Here is a 26187-nt window from a genome sequence, read left to right as displayed (position 1 = left end):
AATGAAATGGGTTTAAAGGCATGTGAATTCTTTTTGAAAGAGAGAAACATTCATTACAATGATCATAATATCATGTTATTGGAAATGATTTCAATATGCTTGACGCAAAACATTTTTGTCTTTGGGGAGGAAATCTATCGCCAGAACATGGGTACGGCGATGGGTTTTTCCTTTAGCCCGAGCTATGCCTGCCTAGTAATGGGCTGGTGGGAGAAAGAAGTAGCCTGGCACCCACAAAATGATAAATATGTCAACAAAATCGTCATGTGGAATCGTTTTATAGACGACTTATTGATCATTTGGGATGGAAGCAAAGGAGAATTTGCGGAATATTTTCAAATCCTGAATTCAAGCACGGCCAAATTGAAATTTACTTTTGAGATCAACAAGGAGAGAGTAACTTTTTTAGATACTGACATCTATATAAAAAATGGCCAAATTCAAACTACTGTACACCGCAAATCTACAGCAACCAATGCGACGTTAGAAGCAACTAGCTTCCATCAACCGTCACTCATTGCCAGTATACCCTCCGGGGAATTTTTGAGACTTCGCAGGATATGTACTGAATACGAAGAATGGAAAAATCAGAGTCGTTTGACAGCAAAGAGATTTGAACTGAGAAAGTATGACAAAACACTGATCAAAAGATGTTGGAAACGAGCAGATGAGAAACCGAGAGAAGAATGTTTGAAACCAAAGCAAGAGACCACATTGGGCAAGGAACCCATTAGAATGATTTCAGACTTTACGAATGATGCCCAACAAATCAACAGCATACTAAGAAAAAATTGGAAAATCTTGCAAATGGATGAAACAGTGAAAGAACTTGTGGATAATCACCCAATGATCACGTATCGCAGAGCTCGGAACCTCAAAGATCGATTGGTTAACAGTCACTATCAACCAAAAAAGGATACTCATTGGCTAAAAACAACAGGTTTCATAAAATGTCAAAAATGTAAAGTGTGTGAGATTGCCAAACCTACCAAAGATGTCTGCCTAGCAAACGGTTCCAAATGGCAAATAAAACAGCTAATATCATGCAAAAGTGAATTTACAATCTACATTATCGAGTGCCCATGTAAAATGAAGTACGTGGGCAGTACCACTTGTGAACTAAAAAAACGAATTTTGGAACACACACGAGCAGTAACAAACAAGGATGCATCCAACGCAGTGGCAAAACACATGAACCAATCACACACGAACAATTGGAAACTCCTAAAATTTTATGGAATTGAAACCATACCACTGACCATCAGAGGTGGTAATAGAGAGAAAACCTTACGACAAAAGGAATCTCGTTTCATCATCAAACTTAGAACATTGACTCCTTATGGGCTCAACCAAAGTGAGGAATTATACAGCCACCTCTGAATTGTATGAAATGGATTCTCGTTGATGTAAATTTTGAATCTTTTGGAAACTTGTATGGGGTTTTTCTGAAGCTTACAATGCTTGGAACATGAAAGGGAAACGCATTGACTGTTCAATTGATTAATTCCTACCATGTCCTGGTTTACCTTTTTGCTAACCCGTGTAAATAATTTGGGTGCCAATCTGTTAACATATTGAGAGACACAAGAACGATAGACAGAAGTATGATTGAAATACTTGAATGTCACACCCCACTGGAGGGGTATAAACGAGGAACAAAAATGGTTAAAAATCCTGCCTTCATCACTTTCTAATAATAATTCATTGGGCACCTTATAAATTACATATTTTCATTTATTGTAAATATTCATTGTGGCACTAATGGTTTACAGAATAAGACTGTATATACTTCATGTGGAATGGAGTTTTCTTTTAACATCATTGATGATTGTAATATGCTGATAATGTCAAAAGCTTATGTTAATCTGATGTTGGGAACTACAAGTCCCAGAATGCACGCAAAGTCACATGACAGGAAATGCTCTTGTTTTTTAAAAAAACAGTTATGAAATGTGCATGCAAACCAGGCCACAGTATCGTGAGCAAGGTCTTGAGGCAAGACCGAAACGCGTCGCTTTGTTTTTGGATTTATTGCAAACTTCATATGGGCTGAAATAAATACAGTTCTTGTATTTTGCGGAGTGCGACCCTATTTTCTCTTGTTTAAGAGAGTTGGACATATATATATATATGTATATTGATTACGAATCAGGGTGAATTTATACTTTCGCTAAGAAGTTTGGTTCTATCGGAAAAGAGAAAATCCAGAGCGGTTTGATGGAACAACAAATAGTTTCACAAAGCGAGCCAAGCTCAGATACAGGCTCAGAGCAAGAACAAGATGACCCAAGAGGAAGAAGTGACAGGGATGTAAGACTTGGGGTAACAGATGAGTACCGTTTTATGCAACTAGAGCAACAAACCGACCATCGCACAGCAAGGGGCAGGGGGAGAGGAAAGAGTCGAGGAAGAGGAAACAGAGAAGAGGAGGAGAAGGCTACAGAAGGAGCATCAGAATGGCAAACAAACAGATCCATGCACTCCCAAATGAAGAAGCCGGTGAAGAAATAAGTGATGGAAAGACAGTTATTAACTTGAGCACAATGATTTTATCTAAAGAAGATCAATCGGTGTTAGAACTGGGACTTAGCTACTGTGATGAGAACAATTTCGATTATCCGAACAGTAGAATGGGCCTATACCGATTTATTAGAAAGTTAAAGCTGTCAAAATTACATCTAAGTCAAAGTTCACAACATTCCTCTAGAACGACAACACAATTGAATTTATCAAATGACCCCGATGGCCTGATCGTAAGTGATGCACCTGTCCTGAAAGATCTATTGGCACTATCTGATAATGATATTTCTAGTACTAACGAAGCATTAGAAAGTGACAATCCAATTGAATCCCAGACTGAGACTGTAAGAAAGGAAGATCATACCCCATTCCGACTACCTTCAAGGTTTACATCACAAAGTGCACGCGATAATTTGGATATCTTTGGGGAGAATGGAACAAAGGAGTTGAAGCAACTGTATTGTAAAACTCTCCAAAAGAAGAAGAAATGTATTCCGAAGAAGTCGATGCTGAACAAAACAGTGGTTAAAATACAGAAAGATGAAGGGGTTTTGGTAAAACCTTCGGACAAAGGGGGAAATGTCGTGTTGTGGGGACGAGAGCTATATTAAAAGGAAGCACTCAGTCAATTGAACGATTGTGAATGTTACTCGAGGATTACCATGAAGGATTATCAAAGAATGAAGGAACAATTTTATGTGAGACTGGAAGCTTGGAAAGAAGAAGAACTACTTAGTTGGGATGAATTTAAATTCATTAAACAAGAGAAACCGGTTTTACCAGTTTTCTATATGCTCCCTAAAGTGCACAAAAGCACCACGAATCCACCAGGGAGACCTATAATTTGCTCATGTGGTATTCTTTTCGAGAATTCCTCTAAGTACATAGATTATTTTTTGAATCCCATTGTAAGGACACTAACATCTTTTATTAAGGATTCAACAGACTTTTAAAAATGTATATATGATATACGTTGGAATGTCAATAGTATGGTACTAGTGACTCTCGATGTTGCCACTTTGTATACCAGTATAAGACATAGGGACGGCCTGAAAGCGACAGAATACTTTTTAAATAGAAGACCCATAAGGTTTTTGAAGCAGAATTTGATGATTTTGGAACTAATGGAGTGGTGCTTGACCAGAAACATATTTTTATTTGGTGATGAACTGTTCCAGCAGGAACAAGGAACGGCGATGGGTACCTGCTTCGCCCACAGCTATGCCAACTTACATCTAGGCTGGTGGGAGGAGCAGGTGCTCAGGGGGACCCCACTGGAACTTTGGTCAAACCATATATTACTATGGGTCAGATTTATAGATGACATTTTTGTGCTGTGGCAGGGCACAAAAAGCGAAATAAAACTGTTTGTAATTGATCTGAACCAGAATAACCTTAATTTAAAGTTTGTGGGACATTATAGTCGAACTACCATAGTTAGAGTAACACCGCAGGGCGATAAATTGGTCACCACAGTATTCAGAAAGCCAACAGCTGGCAACGCTATTCTTCACGCGCATAGCTCACACCCGCACCTTTAATTAGGAGTATATGTTTTGGGGAATTTTACAGAGCGAGAAGGGCATGCTTTGATTTGAATGAATATTCTAGAGTAGAGCAGGAAGTTATTAAGAGATTCATCCAAAGGGGTTATGCATCACACATTATTAATGGGGCAGCAGTTAAAGCAAGGAAGTTGGAAAGACAAAAGGTGTTATTTGAGCCATCTAAGACACAGTTAAAGAAAAAAAATGTGTGATGGGATCAGATTGTCAGAGATTCATAACAGCCTTCAACTCCGAGCATAAGGAAATTAGATCAATCTTAAACAAACATTGGCATTTGGTGAGAAATTATCTGATTTTAGGCCCCAAAATAAAAAATCATCCAGATATTACTTACAGAAAGTCCAAATCATTGAAAGATCTGATGGTGAAAAGCGAATTTCAGGAAAGGAAAGGAGGAACCGCAACCTGGTTACAACAAAAGGTGGGTTTTAAAAAATGTCTAAAATGCAAGGCGTGCCAACATGGACTGAATCGCACACATTTTGCGACATGTTTTAATAAAATAGTGACTGCGCGCACGGAACGAACTGCGTTAAGTGGGCGCGCACGCCACGAACGGCGTAAAGTAACTTAGCATTTAAAAAACCGTACAAATTCACTGAAAAAACCATAGGTTTCACACACGTTATAGTTAGGAATTAGCATTTAAAAAACCTTGCAAATTCACTGAAAAAACCATAGGTTTCACACATGTTATAGTTAGCTGGACATTTTACTCATAAAAAACCAATGAAATTCCCCCGTTATAGTTAGTGCAGGCAACTATAACTCACGCGACCGCAATCCTCTGCTGATGACATATGTGTCTTTATGAAAAAAAAATATTTGTAATATATGTATAGCTAAAATTTAATGGAAGAAGACATGGGCAAATAAGTGTCTAAATACAGTATTAGCATCAGCAGAGGATTGCGGTCGCGTGATTTATAGTTGCCTGCACTAACTATAACGGGGGAATTTCATTGGTTTTTTATGAGTAAAATGTCCAGCTAACTATAACATGTGTGAAACCTATGTTTTTTTCAGTGAATATATATATATATATTCCAATAATCATAAAATACGTGCGCTCTCAGGCTCAAAGTAAACACTTCCATGTAAATATGCAACCAGGTTTATTTCACCACAACGCGTTTCAGCTGCATCCGCAGCCTTGATCACGTGAGTACAGTGCACAAAACAAACAAGCACCATTTAACATCAGACATCTCATCATCGGCAAAGAAACATAGAGATAGGACAGTGTTACTAATGTTTGGCAGCCATATTGGAGTTCCAACCTGTGCTAGATACTTAGTATAAGTAATCACTACATTCCATTGAAAGGCAAAATGATTTGACATTACATGTTCATTAGTCATCTTAATCATTGCACAAACAGGAAAGAATCAAACTATGTTATGCCATTTAAAATATAGTAAAACTTGGACATTAATGTAGATCAAAATTAAAGTAAGGACCAGGAGTGCTGCATTAACACAGAGCCAAGGGTAAAAGGGGTGGCAAAAGTGCTCGTACCTACGCAGCCGCTCATATAATGCAAAGTGCAAATCAGCCCGAACATCGTCAAGAGCGCTGCATTTAAACGAAGCAGAGGAAAATAATTGGCAATGTGCCTTCACCCACGCATTTGCTATTATCATACACAGTGCAATCAGCCCGAACACCATCACCTAGAAACTGTACCTAATTTGTATGAGCTGGATGTTAGGTTATTGTAAAGTGGTTCAAAGTGAAATCAGTAATGTCCTATGTGGATAATGAATACAAAAACATGCACATGGTAAATACAGTATCTAAACTGTGGCGAAGCTAAGTGCCTGTTGACATCCAGCATACAGTGCGCTCATGTATTATCACTCTCGTTATTGTGCTATGCCACTTGAAGCAACATAAATAAGCAGTATATGAGCGGCTGCGTAGGTACAAGCACTTTTGGACCGCATTCTACCACATCTCTCTCTAGACTCTAATTGGGATTTGAGTACAATTGGTTTAACTGATGCAATGCCTAACGCAGGTAATTCAGACAGTAAAGTCTTCCCTCTTTGGACAATGGGAAGATACATCCACCTGCTTTCACAGATGGACCCCTCTCAGCTTTAACCATCTCAACTCCATCTTTGAATCACAACCCTGCCCTGTTGGTGGACACCAATCTGAACTGGACATAAAGCAACAAATCACACCTCCTTGGGCTTCTGTTATATACCCCAATGTACCCCAATCTAGGCCTAGGTAGCTACATGATCTTTTACCTACTTTTGTCCTACCTTGCTCTGCATAACGGTTCTAGCACTGACCTTTTACTCAGTTATGTGCTGAATAAATGTCATTCGGTTTCCTTGAAACTAGCCTCATTTATTCTGCATGGGGATTCTTAGAAAAGTCCCTGCACGTGACTTACATAACAGGATTAACATACTCTGTATATAAGTCACAGTCATATTTATTCTAGGGCGAAAGAACCACTTTGCATAATTGCAGGTATTGATTTATGGCTCATTTACATAATCGTACTCACAAAAAACGATTGTGTAAGGAACCCCAAGGCTATCTTTATGGTATAAAAGAACTATACCAACACTAGATAGGAGCAGGAAAAGCTTCCACGCTGACACAAGACGCCGAGGTTCCTGCACACAGACTCTCCATCACACAGTGGTCTGACATCCCTTGCGGGGTATCCAACTCGACACCAAGACGGGGTGCTTCATTCTCTCCCATCAGGTAATGGTGTTGGTTCTTCCCTAGGGGATCCTTGGCTTTACACCCACATACATGCTAGGTACACTTGGGTACACTTAGGTAGGGTTTGCGTCATAGGAGTACGCGTGATTACCGTCATGTATCTATATGCCTGCATATATTCACTGTTTTAGCACCATGGTAGAATTCTAACTTTTATTTACTCTGTTAGTGAATGTAATCTTATACATTTGTTTCTATCTAATGATTGCTGCAGCAAACATATATTATACTGAAATGACACTGGTTCAATAAATGCTTATTGAAAATGTCTCCATCCTATATTCTGTGTAGCTCTCTGAAATTAAGTGAGCACGGTTGACTGAGTGAAAAGTATTGCACAGTTTCCACGATCCCTGAAAGATCAAGGGTTGTCATGTTGGATAGCTGCCAGAAACTATTCACTCCATGGTAAAGTTAGGGGGTGGGTTATGGTGGCACTGTGAGCTAGCTGGTCAAAAGGCTAACTTATCCTTTGGGGGTGTCTGGAATCAGTCTGGACACCAATCCCTAAGTTTATGTTGTCTAAACGTGCAGATCCTATGTATTTTTAGGAACTACACGGCACCTCCTTCATCACAAATTGAGTTTTTAGCTGAGATAAGGAAACACTTTTCTTTCTCCCTGAATAGTCTTAATTCAGCTTTATACACCTTCAGCCAGACATCCTCTCTACATTCAACTTGTCAACATGCAATGCACACCATGCCGAGAGACAACCAGGAACCTTGTGCATAGTGACTTAGCCCCTACCTATCCAATGAAGATATATTTAACCTTCTTGAAGTTTACAGCTGTCACTTCTTGCCTCTTCCTCAGTCATCTCTGACACTGACTCAACTGATGAGTTCCATAGCAGGAACAATGTATTGGCAACGTAGAAACCCATTTTTATGTGGCATTCAATAAGATAAGGCCTGGCCTCTGTAATGTGCAGAACAAGTCATATGCCGTAACGTTAAACATATTTCCTTTTCGCTCACACAATGACATGTCACCATATGGATAATTCTTGTAACAAGTTGTTGTCATACTTTCCAAGCAAGGAAGGTGTCAATCAATGACCATATATACAGCAAAGGCCAACTTCCGAAAGTTGATTGCACAAGTATTGTGTGAACCCTGCATCAACATATTTGATGTTCTCAGCGATCAGGATATATAGACACCTTACCTTTCCCAATCCTGTATCACAATATGGTACTCCACTGTGATTGGTTGCATGCTTAATGCTTGTATAACTTTTGCCTCCACTGGTCAGTAACTCATCATGAATTGTGAAGAAATCACCTTTTCTGTACCATGATTGAATTTGTATCAACACGCCTTTTGTGGTTTTTGTGCATAAAATATCCAGTGAAAGTTCCACAAACCGGAAATGCTGCGTGGCTCATGTTCTCGTGAATCATATATAAAGTTGCTTATGAGACTTCACTATTCTCTGTGTTTCTTTAATTGAGGTTCCACAGTAACCCTATCCCAATGGTCTCTGTCTGTAGGCCTCAGTATAATACCCACCTAAAAGGGGAATTAAGCGTAAGGTTCAATTAGATTTCTTCCCTACACTGACCAGGAACACAATAAACTATTCCCTTTGTTGCCTACTACATAACTGCAGATCTACCAGGAAGCATAGACTTAGGGGCATATTTACAGGGATTTGGAGTAGGACAGTGCAGCAAGTCACCTTGCTGTGCTGCCCTACATCAAAGTGAAAGGGCAGATATGCACTGTATTTATCTAACAAAAGGTGAAAAACGTGGGTATCCTGATTGACGATAAATTGACTTATAAAGAACAAGTCGATAAGGTAACTTTTACAGCCTTCTCTATGCTTCAGCTGATGCGGAAATAGCACAGTTTCTTCCACCTGAAAACAGTGGTCCTTTGCCTTATAATGTACAAGTTGGACTATTGCAATGGACTATATGCTAACTTACCTAACGCTCCCTTAAACAATCTGCATACTCTTCAGAATACAGCAGCAAGGCTGCTGATGAAAATCCCGAGGTTCCAGTCAGCCTCAAAGGCCTTGGTGAGCCTTCATTGGCTCCCTATGCATCAAAGGATTTGTTTTACAATTCTTTGTATTACATATGAGTCACTTCTGGGATAAGGTCCTGCCTTCCTCAGAGAAATACGCAGATGGTATGTCCCTAACAGGACTCTTAGATCTTGCTCATTAAGGAATCTGGTTGTGCTACTCTACAAGCTCTCCTCCTGGGGAGGCAGGAGCTTTATGCTGTACATGACTCAAAACTGGAATTGCCTTCCATTAGAGATAAAATCTGCTCCCTCTCTTTTGAGTTTCGACAAGCTTTTAAAAACATGCCTCTTTACCAATCCCTAAGTGTGTTCATTTCGTTTCTTGTTCCTTAGCTCATAAATATGCCCCTTAGACTCAGACTTGCTGACACCCTCACCAGACAAAAATGATATGTTCTTGTCCATATGGATACTGGGCTCAACAACATGTCTTGCAATGCATGGACCTCTAGGCTTTTCTGACTACGTCTCTTCTTCCTCGTGACCGGAAAAGTAGTCAAGTGTAGGAGAGTAGCAATTTTCAGCAATAAAGTCAATTATAGGGCAGTTTTCCACTGACACCAGTACCTCCTGTCAGTGCTTTATTGTTGAGATCAAACAGCTGCAAATCATGCTTACCGGGGCTTAAAATAATTTATCATCCTCTGGACAACAATTTGAATTTTACTGAAGAATATATGGAGCACATTGCTAATCAACTCATGCTCTTTGAGTAACTTACTTTTGGATGATTTTAATCTTCATTGGGAGGACTCCAATGATAGTGCAGAAAACATTTTCTTATAATTCCTCTTTTCTAATGACCTCGACTAACACTACACCAAGAACACTCATTCTGAAAGTTCAGTCCTGGACCTCATAATCCAATAGACTGACTCAATCACCCCAGATGACCAGATGCTTGTGAATTGGTCAGACCATCTCCTAATCCCTGACTCACTAATTTGAGCTCATAGTAAGATCTATGGGCAAATCCAAAAAGCCTGAACTTCGTTTCATAATACTAACATTCTAAAACAACCCAGTGATACACACTTCTAACTGCCCGCCCCCATCAGTCTTCTTGACAGCATGAACATCTCCAACTCCAGACTCAACAATTCCATGTCTGAACTTTTGCATGACCTAGCCCACTTATGAGCAAGTGGATATAGACCAAATTACCTGCTCCTTGGTTCATCAATTGCCTCTTCAAGGAAAGGAAATCACTTAGAGCACTAAAGTATCAGTGGAGGCAATTACCCTCTCCTTCCAGCCTCGTTCTGCTCGGAATGGCTAGATCTTACAAGAAAAGTGTTTTCTATGCCAAGCCCTATTAGTAATTCTATATAGAAATGGTCAGGACAATCATTTAAAATAGTCAGAATGACAAACCAGCCACCTCCCATAAATATGATGACCGTACTGCAAACTCAGTTTGGACAGCGTTAGTGAACCTTCCGTTTTGGCCTTGATTGCTCTAAATTCAGACACGTTGCCCCTCTGGTAGTGCTATAGCAGAGTGTACTGCAGGGTTCCACTCTGGTATGAACACCTTTTAACTTTATGTTGAACACATTGAGTCCTACTCAGGAACTCAAGGGTTCATTGTCAAAAATATATAAATTTTTTTTGTAAATGTATTTATTATTTTCAAAAGGAACAATACAAAAAAAAAAGGGCAGCACGTCACAGTACACTGTATCTTTACAGCACATGACACGTATGATCACATCATTCCTTCACATAACAACATACAAGAAAGGAGCGCATATCCAAAAAGGCACAGCTCCGGAGCTCAGCTTTCCAGGCGGAAGTTAGAGTGAGTTAATCGGGGAGTGAGGGGGCGAGGGAGGGAGGGGGGGTAGCAGTGGTGTTATCTGTATTTGCCAGTGCATCTCTCATGGGGGAGCCAGGTGAAGAGTTGTGGGAGGCGTTTTGGCAATGTAAATAGGAAATGAATGGAGCCTGGATGTCAGGGGATCTGCTGGCGGTAGGCATCGGGTCCCGAAATTCGCCCAGTAGTGTCTGACAATGGGCGACGTCGTCCAGCCAATTGTCAAAAATATGTTGATGATACACAGATATCTTAAGATCTCCTTGATCAGTGATGTCTAAGTACTTGTCCAAGCCTTGCAATGAGTTCAGGACTGGATCACCTTTTATCATTTGAACTTTTCCCCCTAAAACTGATTTTTTTTTTATCTCATCCAAACAATCAAATTTACCTGTCCAATCCTGGATTAACACTTGTGGGATCTTTGACGGCAAAGTATTGTTGAGACTGCCAGATCCTTTTCGGAGATTCTTCACAATAAACTAAACCAATAAACACACATCAACACAATGGCTAAATGTGTACTGAATCTGATTTCAAAACCTTGGTGATATCCCTATTGCTGTTAAATATTGATTATGGCAACTCCCCACTGACTGAACATCTTAAAATAAACGATGCCAACCAGGAAATGTTGCTTCATGCCACAGCATGTTTTATGTCTGGTACCAGACGATTTGATAACATCTCACCAGTGCTAATAACTCTTCAGTGGCTACCCACAGAAGGCAAGTCCACCTACCTGAAGGTATGTACCACCGACAAAGTTCTGCATACTGCCAGCCAGTGTTAACTTGCAGTGTATATGAAAAGTCCAGTGGCAAAATTAGCAAGAGACCCACGTTTGGGCATACCTCAACAGGTACCAGGATGTTTGTTTCCGGTTCAGAGAAGACCTAGCTTGGCAGTTCGGGCTGGTCTGTTCCCATGAGGCTCAGGGTCCAGACTTATTTGCATATTGCTGGGTCTGAACTGAGGTGGCAAAGTGAGCTAAAGAACGATGATAGATTCAACCCAGATCTGTGACTGGGGGTGAGTGTCTGAAAAGTTTCAGCGCTCCATCCATCATCTCCTTGTGTTTGCTTTGTTCGCTTCAAGTTGGCAGGGTATGCCCAGACTTGGGTCCATTGGTCACTTTGCCACTGGATTCAAGATAGCCTGGCTGATGAGGGGTGTTACCACGAACCTGGTCCCAGGATGTTTGTTTCCGGTTCAGGGAAGACCTGGCTTTGCAGTTCGGGCTGGACTGTTCGTGTGAGGCACAGGGTCAAGACTGATTTGCATATAGCTGGGTCTGAAAGAGGTGGCGAGGTGAGCTACATAACGATGATGGATTCAACCCAGATCAGTGTCTGAAAAGTTTCAGCTCTTCGTGCATCATCTCCTTATTTTTGCTGTGCATGTATCTATCTATACCTTATACATGCGTCATACCAGTATTTTCTGTGATGTTATGCTCGCTTCCTCATACTGATTTTACTGATGATTTGAGCCTCTGTCTTGCAAAGTAGCATATTAAGAGCACTTAGTCAAAAACCAATCAGAAAAGAACTGATTTGTGAATGTTCTATGTATTGCCATTTGTGGCCTCTTTTCTGAGGTACGCTCTATGATTAATCATAAAGCAAATATTCAATTCATAAGCACAAAACTCTTCGTGCCTTCTACAGGAATAATAACTGGCTGCAGGCTGAGGTCTGACAGCTCAGATTCAGGAAAAACGTTTCAGTTTCAGAACTGTCAAAAGTGAATAGAGTATGTTTTTGATATTTCGGGGTGCAGCACGCACCCATTCTCTCTAAACATTGTATCACATAATAGTACTTGTTTTAAAGTGTCAGTTATTTTATCACTGGGATTTACTTTCCAAAGCATACAGTTTATGATGTAAACAGCAAACTATAGTGCAGTAAATAAGCCCGTAGTATTTTATATGCATTAAACATACTTTTATGGATACAACGTGTAGATGTTCCAGAAGAATGATTAATTCACTGGCATTGTAAGCCACAAAATACTCCTGGTAGCTTACATTTCCATCCTAATTGATCAAAAACTGAGCTAATTTGATCTGAAATAATTTAATTGCTTTAACACTCATTCTGATTGAGTTGCCTTTACTTGTCCAGATGCTCAAGCAGTGAACCGAAAGTCAGATACATTTCCTTAACCTTGAAAAAATATAATTGGCAATTCTAGGTAATTCAGTTTTATAATGTGTGGATCTTAATAGTTTCAAAGCGGTGGCCGCTAGCAAGGCCTTTATCTCTCGCATTATACATGCATCTAAGCTAGCAGTGGGCATGGCGTCTATGCATTAGATGCACATGCGGTACACAGGTGAATACACCACATAGTCATGCTTACTGTTCATAAGAGTGCTTAAAGTGAGATTTCATCCTATTTCCTCAGCAATCTGATTGGCCTAAAGCATATTCCACCATCATCATCTACCATTCGTCCTGCGATTCTCTGTCCTATAGACACGCTCCACTGCACTGAAAAACAACAGTATTCTTCAAACTTTAGCATGGCATGCTCACCTTGCATAAAATCTTATAGCTGCCCCTTCTTTATTACAGGGTTTTCACATTTTAATAAAAAATTCAACTATTGAAATCAAGCCAAATCACTGTAGTTCATCTTGAGGGAATTCCTTTTATTCATTGCGCCACATATGATTAATTTTGGCCCTGAATTTCGGGACAGATTTACGAACCTCTGTTGGATGTAAAGGAGAGAGAAACACAAGGCCATCTCTGCTAAGGCATACTGCAGTTTTTCTCTCCCCCCAGCACTGGTGTACTTTAGACTGCCCTGCACCAATGCACGCATCCTTGATCCAAAGTGTGTGCGTGCGTGTGTGTGTGTGTGTGCATTCACTAAAAAACTAAGGCTGATATACGTTATAATTAGGCCTTGTAATAATATAAAAACTATTATTTTAGAATGACACAAAACACTGAAATTCGCCAGTTGTAGTTTACTGACCTAACTATAACTTGCAACCCTGCCAAGCACTGTTTATGACCCTACATATTACATCAATCATGACATGTTAAATGACATAATTTGATGACATTACTGATGGCATCTCAAACAGCATCATTGATAGCATCACGGATAACACCACAGTCACGTACAGCATACAGTTACTGGTGTACATGTGTGGATCCATAGCATGAAAACAGAAAATTCCCTGGACACAAGCATGATTGTGCATGTTGAAGTTATGTGCCTCACTGTTTGCAACTCACTAAAGTTTGTGGTGCAAGTATAAGTCTCTGTTAAACAAGATAAACAGACCTGTGTGGGGGGCGTGATATGGCCACTGCCAAAGATGACTGCCTGTTAGAAGAGCTCCATATGCCAGAGAAACCTTGGGGTTAGCAGCGTAGCCCTCGGAGCCATGCAGACCTTGGCCAGAACAGCTCCTGCTGCCATGTGACTGCCAGACCCTGTATCCTGCAGATTGTGGCTCTGAAGACATGATAAGCTGGACGGGCGCTCTCTTCCTCTGCAGGGCCAACTGTGGAGTCAGGAGAGACGTGGTTGCGCAGTTACAATGCCAGCCCCTTAACCACTGGCCCTAACAATGGTGTTCCCAGCCCCCCAACCATAGACGTGGCCATCGAGAAGGCTTGAGGCAGTGGGGCTGGCGTGAACTGCACCACACCGGACCTGACAACTACGCGAACCAAAGGGCTACAAGGCTCTTGCGGTACAGTGACTGAGCCAGGAGATTCAGGATCTATGCCGTGCTTCATTGCAGCACCTCGCACAAAGCCCTGCACACCATCTCGGAGGCCGGGGACCGGCTGCAGCCATCTCTTCTGACCCTCCGAGCTACACAGGAGCAGACTGGCCCAGCTGGGGCCTGCACTGAGGTAATTAAGACACAGCACCCTTTCCATCGAACACCTCGCCCCTCCACCATCCTTCTACATCGCTACTGGTCTATATGTTTGCTGCGCAGTCGGCGCACCTCCCAGCGGAGACCTGATAGAGGGAGCACTTCATGGAGGATGAGGAGCAGCGTTCAGGACTACACCCCCACCTCGACTCCCCTAACACCCTCCTTGCACACCTGGCTTAATTAGAAGTGGGGACCTCATGCTCCTTGGACACCCTAGGGGGAGCGGATGGTGGCTGCCTGTTGCCTCTGGAATTTCGGGCTGGAGATTAGCTCGGATCCGGCTAGGAACCCTGGTGAGGACAGTTGAGCAAAAAGGTCAAACACATTATCGCTCCTCCCCTACTCATTGAAGCCCCCCTCCCTCCACATACTGAGACTCCGCAAGACTTTGTCATCTTCTGGGGTGCCCATAGACCTCTTCACCCACCTGACCAACACAGGCCTTTCACTCACCCCTGGCCTTACCTACCCTACCTTTACCCACAACCCATGCCCCCAAGAACTGCCTCCGCCTCCCCCACTTCAGACGGCTGGAACCAGGACTGCCCTGACACCATGAGCACATTGTCAGCCTATCTGGTGCAGACCTGGGTAGGGCTGTGATACGCCCAAGAGCACTGGCTCCCTGCGGCTGCAGCTTGTGACGATATTGATGGGTGCCAGCTACCCTGAGCAAAGGTGGTCTCTCTGGAGCTTGAGATTTCGTACGCTGTGGGCCTTCGGCCATGACTGATCCCTGCCTCTGTCCTCTGGCATCATAAAGAGACCACCTACCCACCAACTGAGACCTGTATTTACTCCACCAGGAAGCTGGACTGTTCTTCACAGAGGCCATTTCATAGCCCTGTTCCACGGCTACACCACCTGCAACATCCACCGCCTTGGCCACCACGTACTTATCTTGCACTCTCCTGGAGCCCATGAAGGAACGCATCTTCCAAGAGATCACTGCGGTGGGCCACTAACTGGAGGGTATGGATGCCAAGATGACAGACCTCAAAACAGAATTACATAGCAGGCCTTCATGACAAGGTGTAGGGGGTAGAGTGCCGCCTTTCAATGGTGGAAGAGCGTCTCAATCATCTCTCAGACCGAGTCAAGGAGCTCTGGCACCTGCACAACAAACTCATTGACCTGGAAAACCAGAGTCACAGGGATAATGCCTGCTTTTTCAGCTTCCCGGATGCACAGAGGGAACCGATGTTCAGAGCTTCCTCAGGGACCTCCTCTCTACACTCACGGTCTGACCTTCACCCCCTCTTGGAGATCCAGAGAGACCACTGTCTGGGGACACCCAGCTCAGTGACATTAGAGCGGGCACACTCCCTCATCACCTGCTTCCTCCAGCATGAGCAGGTATGACAGCACCTGACTGTGGCCCTCTCACATGCCCTGTGTGACTTTGAGGGGCATGAAATCCATATTGCTGCAGATTTCTCCTGAGAGACCAACAAGAGGAAGGACTTCCTGGCCCTCCGGCCCCAACTGTGGAAACTGACCATCAAATTCAGCCTCTTTTAACCAGCAAGTATGTGGATTACAAAGAATGGCAGGTCTAGGGACTTCTTCGACCCGGAGGATCTGCGCTCGTTCCTGGAAGGGCTCATGAAGCTATGGTTGGACATTGCAACTCTGGACTCCGCAGTTGTACCCAACCTATTGAACAACCTTCCATCAGAGGGTTTAAGCTGGGGCTCTGGATGGGGCCATCATAGGGACAGACTGCAGGACTGCTCAGTTCAATCCCAAGGACATGGCAATCAGGGCGGTGGCTGAAATCAAGGAATGTATACAACTAGAGAGGCGGCCCCCCTACCAAAGGGAACAGGCCACTACTGAGCAGTTGAGGAAAAGGATTTCCCTTTGGTAATCAATTATAAGATTAGACCACACACCCATCTATCATTCTCACAGGTTATATGGTACAATAATCAAACCCAAATAATACATTCTACTCTATAATATACCACCAAACCAGAAATATAGCGCTCAAGGTTTACTTATTACATTTCTTTGAAAACCTTATCCCCTCAAACAACGTATCTTCAATTTCGGAAACAGAGATATTTAACACATGTAGACAAAATATAAAATATAAAATGCATATATGGCATACAATATTTAATCAAATCCAATATACAATAATATTAAAATCCGGAAAAAATTGTCACAATCATAAACATAATAATAATAAAACAATAATACGATAAAAATAGGAGACCCTATCTACACAGTAGCAAACTGACTGTTGTACAGATTGATCCAAAACTCTGCATCAAGTTCGTATTCAGGTAGGTATTTCAATTTGTTCCTTCCCCAAAGTTCTTGTGGTCGGATTCAAAATTTAGTTTGTGTTGGATCAATCCGTACAACACTCAGTTTGCTACTGGGTATTGTTGTAGGTGTTCCCACGCAACACTGATGGCTTCTGCCACATTTCCAGAATGAGAAATCGTAAACCTGGAAATGACTCAGAATGCTATGCCTCCCCATGGGAGGCATAGGGAGGCGCAAGGAGGAGAACATTTTTCATCGCTCCTTGTTTCTTTCCTCTTTCTATGCATGCTGCTTTCTGCAGCACACATAGGAAGAGGAAATCACCTCTTGTGATTGTTTTTGAGCAGGCAGGAAGCTGGCCCTTCCTGCACAAAAACAAACATCCCGTGACGCAAGCACCCTTGCACCATGGTGCAAGGGTGCCTGCATCGGCGCATTGCATTTAATTGTGTGCCAGTGCAGGGGAGAGCACAGGGCTCCATCATATCATTGTAGATATGACGCATTCCTGCACTTCGGTATTAACACAGAACACACAGTCAAATGGCTTGCGGCACCGTGCTGTGTTAATTCCTTGTAAATAAGACCCCTAGAGCACAACAAGGGGTCTGTCACCTCACCGTATACCCTGTGGGTGGCCACAAAGGTGACCATCTAAGGCCAGTTGTCCAGAGAAGCTGCCTTCGCCAACACCCAGAGAGTGACGCAATAGAAGACCCTTGAGGGCAATATTGCATCCCTCACTCAACTCTACACTGCCAGCTCCTCAACCCCCCCCTTTCGGCGCCACCTGGACAAGGCCATATAGATCTAAATGCGCTTTACACCTCCAAGACACAGTATGTGCTACAATGGATGAAGGGCTGCAATTACAAACAAGGCGAAAAGGCAGGGAGGCTGCTGGCAGCTCAGCTGCATCAACAGGAGGCAGCACTGGCTATTCCGGCCATCAAGTCTGTGGGTGGCACTATCCTCAGCTGACCACAGGACATTGTAAACACATTTGCAGCCTTCTACCAGGCATTGTACAACCCGGAGTTGGCAGCCGAACCTGCTCACCTGGGGCCCTTCTTTTACAAGGTGCACCCCGCCTCAAGGAGTTGGGCAGGGACCTGCTCCGGGGGAGATCACTAAGACAGAAATCATGCAGACCATCTCTAAACTTCTATACCACAAAGCCCAAGGGTAGACCACTTGCCGGTGGAATTCTACAAATGGACAGGTGAGGAAGTGGTGCACATTCTCCGTGAGGACTTTTGTGAGGCGGAACACACAGGCTCCCTTGGCTCCATTTCAAATAGAGCTCTTATTTCAGTTCTCCCCAAACCCCGGGAAAGACCTCTTGCTCTGTGAGAGCTACAGGCCCATATTGCTACTCAACAAGGACAATAAAATCCCTGCCATGGTCCTGCCAGCTCACCTTTGGCAGGTGATCCCGTCTCTGATCCATTAAACGCAGGGTGTGCTTGTTCCCGGACGATCATCTTTGATCCACCTCCACACCCTGGCTCATGACCTGTGGTTCGCCAGAGAAATGCCAGAAGACCCCCTCGCCCTCTCATTGGACACCCAGAGAGTTTTTAACAGGATTGAGTGGGAAACGTATTTGTGACACTTTGGAGATTAGGTCTTAATGAAGATTTCATAACTAAGGTCCGGTGGCTCTATGACTCGCCCCTCTCCCAGGTCAACTGTGGAGTTTCCCTCTCAGATCCTTTCCCAGTTCACTGAGGGACTCAGCAAGGTTGCCCACTGTCACCACTCCTGATCCTCCTCACCATGGAACCCCTAGAGGACTCTCTCAGCCAATCACAGCGTTGATGACCAGCAGCCCAACCCACAGGGAATGTTGACTTTATTTCTTTATGCAGATGACATCCTGCTTACAATCTCCGACCTACCTCACTCTGTCCCGGCATTCCTGGACTTTATCTCTGACTTAGCAGTGCTCCCTGGTTGCCGGATCTACTGGGACAAAATGAAGGCCATGCTAATGTTTCGAGTGGCAACCTGAGTGGCAGTATCAGATGACCTCTTCCAGTGGAAGTCCTCACATTTAAAATATTTGGGGATCTACATCAATGGGGGGGTTTGGACTTCATTGTGGTGGACAACCTTGAGCCCCTGGTGGCCCACATGAAACTAGACTTTGAAAAGCGGGCCCACCTCGGCCTCTCGCTGTAGCCAGGGAGCAGGCGGTCAGGATGGTGACTCTACCACAATACACCTACGTCCTCAGCATGCTCCCCTTGCTGGTGCCCCTCTGGCAGCTATGATCAGTGGATAAAGGTATAAGGTCTTTCATCTGGTGGTCTCCCCACCTCTGGGTGGTAGTGGTAAACTCATGGCACTTTGTTCATGTGGAGACCTGGGTCGCCATTCGGTTGAACATTATGCCCTGGCCCTACACCAGGCACTGCTCGCCTACATACTTCCTGGGAAGCCATACCCACAGCTATGGGTTACTGTTGAGCGACCCATTCTGAAATGTCCGCAGGGGCTATACCCCCTCTATAGGAGTGATGTCCCCATCCCGGACCCCAAGAGCCCAATGCTCCATGCGCTGGCTAAATCCTGGTGGAGAGCCCACCGTCTTTTTGAGATTGATTCTCACCTCCATGACCACATTCCTTTATGGGGCAACTCCGCCTCCACATTGGCAGCGAGGTACTGAACTGGGGAGTATGACGTACTGCAGATATCCACAACCTCCATTATGTGCTCGAACACGGTGCCCTCAAACCTTTGCAGCTCTCTGCAAGGAGGTTGGCCTCCCATCCCACCAGTCCTGGCAGTTCCTCCAGCTGCAACACTGCCTCACCCACTGCCTTGGGCCTAGCCCCTGGAATCTTCAGTCCTCCACCATGGTTTCCTACCACATAACGTGGACGTTTCCAGGAGGGTGTTCTCTGACTTTTACTTGCATCTACAGAATAGTCTCCACACCTAATGGCAAGCCCGACTACAGACGGAATACGGATCAGAGGACTGAGCGTAACTCATATAGGTGCTGGATTGTGCTGCCAAGCAGGCACTGCCTCTTTAAGTCCTTGCATGACTGGCAATGGACACCGGCAAAACTGCAGGCAGCAGGCCTGCTGCCCCACTCTAACTTCTGCCACTGCGATAGCAACTGCTCTGACCTGGTCCTTATCGTCTATGAATGCCACACGGTCAAACTTTACTGGGAGGCAGTCGGTGCCATACTGAGTGAGACTCTGCCAGTCTCTGTACCTCTGCCTTGGCCATTGATCCTGCTGTATGACCTCTCAGACTCCCAGGACATCTCACAACTTGAGGGTCGCCTACTTCATACAGTGCTTGGGACAGCGAAAAACTGCATTCCTCGTCATTGGCACTCGCCCATCTCCCCCTACCATAAAGAGTCTCTATCAGCCATGTACCAGACAGTCTTGTACGAGCTGGTCATTTATAATCTACTGCACAAGGTGGATGCCTTCTGCCTCACCTGGGCACCCTTCCTCCGGAATGATGGGAGCTGAGTGCTGTTGGCCCACTGTGGTTGGGCTGAGCCCTGTTGGCTCCCTTTGACCCTGTGGCCTAACCCTGACCCTGCAAGTCGACACTCGCTTATGTTCCTGCTCGCCTCCTCCCCTCCTTCTTTTCTTCTTCTCTCTTCTTCCCCCTCTACTTGCCCCTGCCTCCTTTTTTCTCTCTATTCTCTCTCTCTCTCTCTGTCTCTCCTGACTTTCTCCTCCCCCCTCCCCCTGGGCCCATGGGTTCTCACATCCCTACCCCACTTGCTTCTCTTTCCCTTCCTGCTTCCCTACCCCCACTCCGGCTAGCCTACTTAGTACTTCGGTGCTGTAGCTGCGTAGATGAGTTCTGGTAGTGTCCCTACGCCGTTCTTGTGTACAATGGAGCTGGCAGGGTATTGCATCCCGTCTGCTGCATGATGCGCCAGCTTTGTAGTGACTGACTGGTGTACCATCCCATTACCGTTATTCCCATTTTGTATCAAACCTCTAAAAAAGAAAGATGAAACAAAAAAATAAGATAAAGGCTAACCCAGCAGGGGCCACTAGTGGCGAAGTGGAGGACTGATTTAAGGGAGTGGGCACTAGCAGAAGAAGTGCATATGCGTAACACCAGGAGAGATAACAAACTACCAGAAATGCTACTGGCGTGGGGAGTTATGATTCACGAGATAGCCACACACACCGCACAATCCACACAAGCAGGTTCAGAGCCGCCGCATTCTGCGGGGGGGACAGCCCCGGATTCTAAGGAACAGACGCAAGGGGGCCCAGTATAGGCGATACGACACATGGACCTCGAGTTACCCAGACCCGGCAGGATGGGGGGGAGAGAGGGGAGGGAAGGGATGGGAAGCGACGGGAAGGGGTTCAGGGAGGGTTAGTTAGGGAGGGGGAGATAAGTTGCAGTTACGTTTTGATGATGTTTATAACACTGAATAAGAACAACGACGAAAAGTGATTGGGAGGACTCCTCCACTGATAAGACTGGTGGTCTAATTCCTGATTTGTTTTATCACAAGAACGGCAGAGGCGGAAACGATTGTTGGTGATTGATGTACATTGTTTGCTGTTCTGGAGGAACACCTAATAAAGAAATAAAACTAAAAAAGTAGGGACGTAGCTGGGGAGGATAGCAGGGGGGGAGGGGTCACACCACCCTAACAAATGTATTTTTAGATAAATAGTTGAGTATTAGGAGGTCAGCCGGATTTCATCAGGAATTTTAACATAGACAAAAAACACACACATACACTCTGTTTTGTAAGTCCTCAAAAATATTGGTTATTTTACAAAATATTGTGTTTTCTGTCTTAGTACTCCTACAAATCCACATTCCTCTCCCTTTCCACAGACCTTAGGCTTCTCTAATGCACCCTGCTTGATGTATAATGTATTTAAGCATTATATGCCAGTGGTATTCTTGGATAATCTGAAGTTCACCCCCCAGTCTCACTGACCAAGCTACACCCCTGCTTATAATTGTTTAGTCGGAGCTATTGGCTTTGCCAATGTCTTTAAAAGTTGTTACCTTATATAACCAAGAAGACGTGCTACCCTATTAAAAAAAAATAATTAACATAAGATAAAGGTTCAGCGCAGCTAATGTGGGTTGCAGTGCCATGTTTTAAAGTAGGTTGAAACTTGAACCCAAAGTCTGTTCCAAATAATCTGTGAGATAGGAAAAAAAACCTCTGTTCACAATAGATAATCCACCAGTGGATGTGTGGGCAGAGCCAATATTAAACAGTTGTAATGCAGAGCTACAGAGAAATGCTATTTAGCAAGGATATTTATAAAGTGTGGATGTTCGTTTACAGATATTTGTAAAGATTTTGAGGCACAGAAGATTGTTGAATAATGTAGAATGTAGGGCTGTTCCCCTAAGCAGTGGTTTATTTCTCTCTGGTGTTGTAATCATAGCTGTTTGTTTGTATGCCATGGCGCACACCGTAGAAACATGTGAAGTGCATCTTACTAAACTACGAAGTGTAGTCCATAGTGACTGGATAATTTGTCCTTATAGTGGCTAATGTATACCTATCAATCTCGGGGGGATCTGCAATTCCAGATCGTAATGCCCTCACACACCTGTTAGGGTGTCTTGCTTCATCATTGGGCGCTCCTCGTCGGACCGGCGCTGCAATGTCCGACGGGCCTGGTGGCATCTTTATCGGAGATCTTTTGATCTGGGAACGCCGTTTGGTGAATGAGGTGTGTGGGGCTATAAGAGAAACATTGTTTGCTAGAGGTGTAGATTGTGATTGTTAAAAAAGGCCCCTATCCTTGTTGGTTCACTTTATTAAATGCTCAAGGAAGGGACTTTATTAAAAACTGTGAGGCTACGTGTGATAATTAAAGGTATTCAGATAGCCATTTGTGAAGTAAGTCAGGTCAACATGTTTCGTGTCAAGTGCTCTAGAGTAAAGCGACACTTCTTCAGGACCAGGATGATATGACCGCTTGTGAACAGTCAGGGAAGGAGAATTCCCTTTCTGAGTGCTAGGGTCCTTTATTTAGGGTTCTTGTTATGGTATTCTTCCTGTATGGATAAGACCAAAGAAGACAAGAAAGGGATACGGATACCATCAGAAACTCATGGGTATGAATTTGTCAACTACGATAAAGACAGTATATCACCCAGACTGGGCCAAATGTGGCTCATATCTTATAATACTTACCCCTACGACGCTACATACCCTCGCTGATATCATTGGTTGTGCCTGTTCATGCCTTCCCCCCCCCCATAGTTTAGGCCTTCGTTTTGTCCTAGTTTCTGTGCCATATCTGGAACCTGAGACACCGGGGTATACACCTCATATCAAGTTTGCACGTGGGTCATGCTCTTCGATGACGTATCACGGATATATGCAGATGATGTGTACCACTATTGAATGTACAATCTGTTATAACTATCTGAATGATCTCTACGATGTACAATGTGTCTAATGTAAAAATGGCAATAAAAAAAAAAGTTTAACAAGGGGTTTAGATTAAAAAGAGAACTAACGTTAAGTGGACATTAAAAACACATGGCATGAGAGGAATCATAGTATGATAAAACTAGAGTGACACAGCTGAGATGGCCACACACAAAGGGGTAAGGTAACGTTTTCAGGTAAAAAGAATTAATCTTACCTCCTTGGGGTAGAATGAGGAGCCTCAGAGATGAGGGAAGACAACCCGACCACTTGAGCGGGTGTACTATATGACAGGGAGTAAAAGAGACATGAAGCCTGCAACATGCCGCTAACAGTTGAATTAGACATATGCATATATACTGATACATGGGAGGGAAAAACTGCTCAGTGGTACAATTCTGGTAAGTATCAGCATATTACATGGAACAATGAAATTACTGAACAAAAAACATTAACAACAATTGTTCGCAACATAACATGTTGATATGTCGGTATGGACGGTTACTTAGACGATAACGTGCGCGATTGCGATAGTTATCCCAGCTAGCCCTAGTGCCACGTTCATGCTTGTGGGGGCGCACTGTAGCTAGGGTGTCTCGAAGGCCAGAGAGAGATGTGCAAGGTGCCGTGAGTGAAGCGTTAACACCACTGAGGATCGCCTGTGCTTACCGGCGGGGTGTGCAAACTACCCGTCCTCGTGATGTAGATGGACTGCGTACTCAAGAGGCGTGGGGGGGGTGTTGGTGTGAGGTGGTAGGATTGTGTTACCGTGGGGAGTTCCAATGGACTCGCTAGGAACGGGCTAACGATAAAAGCACTGATGTCCCGTACCGGGAAGGTAAATACTAGACCATACTCGCAAACCCGTAGTAGCGGGTTAAAGTATCAGCAGTGAATATATACAAGTGCGGCGGCGGAAGTGAGGTCTCAAACTGAGAGATCGTGAGCTTAAAAAACAGAGTGGAGGTACAATCATCTTACCGTCGCCCGCTAGCTAGTGTTAAGACAGTGAGTATTTACGGGTTTACGCGATGCTAACAAATGGAGTGAAGCGGCGGGTGTGAGGTCTCAGACTGGGAGGCTGTGAGGTTTAAAAAGAAGGAAAGTAGAGGTAGCGGGCCGACATGCTGCGGCTAAGGCTATGCGCACCTGGTGTCCCAGGGAAGGGGATGCCAGACTTACCCTGAAACAGACGTGGGCTCGTCTTAGAACCTACTCGTCTCCATCTCACCTGGATGTTACCGAAGGCGATAGGATCCAGATTATAGCGTATCGCTCTGCGATCTAAGTCTCGTGAGACTAAGCCGCCATCTTGTCCCAGGAACGAGATGCCTGACCTTGAGTGATTTGTGAGGTGATTGTCACAGTATTTGATGACAAGCAGTAGTTCTTGATAACCGGTAGTTGCGGCAAGATATTGTTTGCTGTACAGGGGTCCCGAGGGTCCTCTTATAACTATGAAAGATGGTTTTATAGACACAAAGTGTCTCTTCACCGTGATGGTATCGGTTAAGTATTATACTTAGGGCAGATGTTCAAATGTACATCGTACCCCTGTACAGCAAACAATATCTTGCCGCAACTACCGGTTATCAAGAACTACTGCTTGTCATCAAATACTGTGACAATCACCTCACAAATCACTCAAGGTCAGGCATCTCGTTCCTGGGACAAGATGGCAGCTTAGTCTCACGAGACTTAGATCGCCGAGCGATACGCTATAATCTGGATCCTATCGCGTTCGGTAACATCCAGGTGAGATGGAGACGAGTAGGTTCTAAGACGAGCCCACGTCTGTTTCAGGGTAAGTCTGGCATCCCCTTTCCCGGGACACCAGGTGCGCATAGCCTTAGCCGCAGCATGTCGGCCCGCTACCTCTACTTTCCTTCTTTTTAAACCTCACTCCATTTGTTAGCATCGCGTAAACCCGTAAATACTCACTGTCTTAACACTAGCTAGCGGGCGACGGTAAGATGATTGTACCTCCACTCTGTTTTTTAAGCTCACGATCTCTCAGTTTGAGACCTCACTTCCGCCGCCGCACTTGTATATATTCACTGCTGATACTTTAACCCGCTACTACGGGTTTGCGAGGATGGTCTAGTATTTACCTTCCCGGTACGGGACATCAGGGCTTTTATCGTTAGCCCGTTCCTAGCGAGTCCATTGGAACTCCCCCCGGTAACACAATCCTACCACCTCACACCAACACCCCCCCCACGCCTCTTGAGTACACGGTCCATCTACATCACGAGGACGGGTAGTTTGCACACCCCGCCGGTAAGCACAGGCGATCCTCAGTGGTGTTAACGCTTCACTCACGGCACCTTGCCCACCTCTCTCTGGCCTTCGAGACACCCTAGCTACAGTGCGCCCCCACAAGCATGAATGTGGCACTAGGGCTAGCTGGGATAACTATCGCAATCGCGCACGTTATCGTCTAAGTAACCGTCCATACCGACATATCAACATGTTCTGTTGCGAACAATTGTTGTTAATGTTTTTTGTTCAGTAATTTCATTGTTCCATGTAATATGCTGATACTTACCAGAATTGTACCACTGAGCAGTTTTTCCCTCCCATGTATCAGTATATATGCATATGTCTTATTCAACTGTTAGCGGCATGTTGCAGGCTTCATGTCTCTTTTACTCCCTGTCATATAGTACACCCGCTCAAGTGGTCGGGTTGTCTTCCCTCATCTCTGAGGCTCCTCATTCTACCCCAAGGAGGTAAGATTAATTCCTTTTACCTGAAAACGTTACCTTACCCTTTGTGTGTGGCCATCTCAGCTGTGTCACTCTAGTTTTATCATACTATGATTCCTCTCATGCCATGTGTTTTTAATGTCCACTTAACGTTAGTTCTCTTTTTAATC

The sequence above is a fragment of the Triturus cristatus genome, chromosome 6, assembly GCF_964204655.1.
Source record: "Triturus cristatus chromosome 6, aTriCri1.1, whole genome shotgun sequence".
In the NCBI taxonomy this organism is placed as follows: Eukaryota; Metazoa; Chordata; class Amphibia; order Caudata; family Salamandridae; genus Triturus; species Triturus cristatus.
This window is presented reverse-complemented; position numbering follows the sequence as displayed.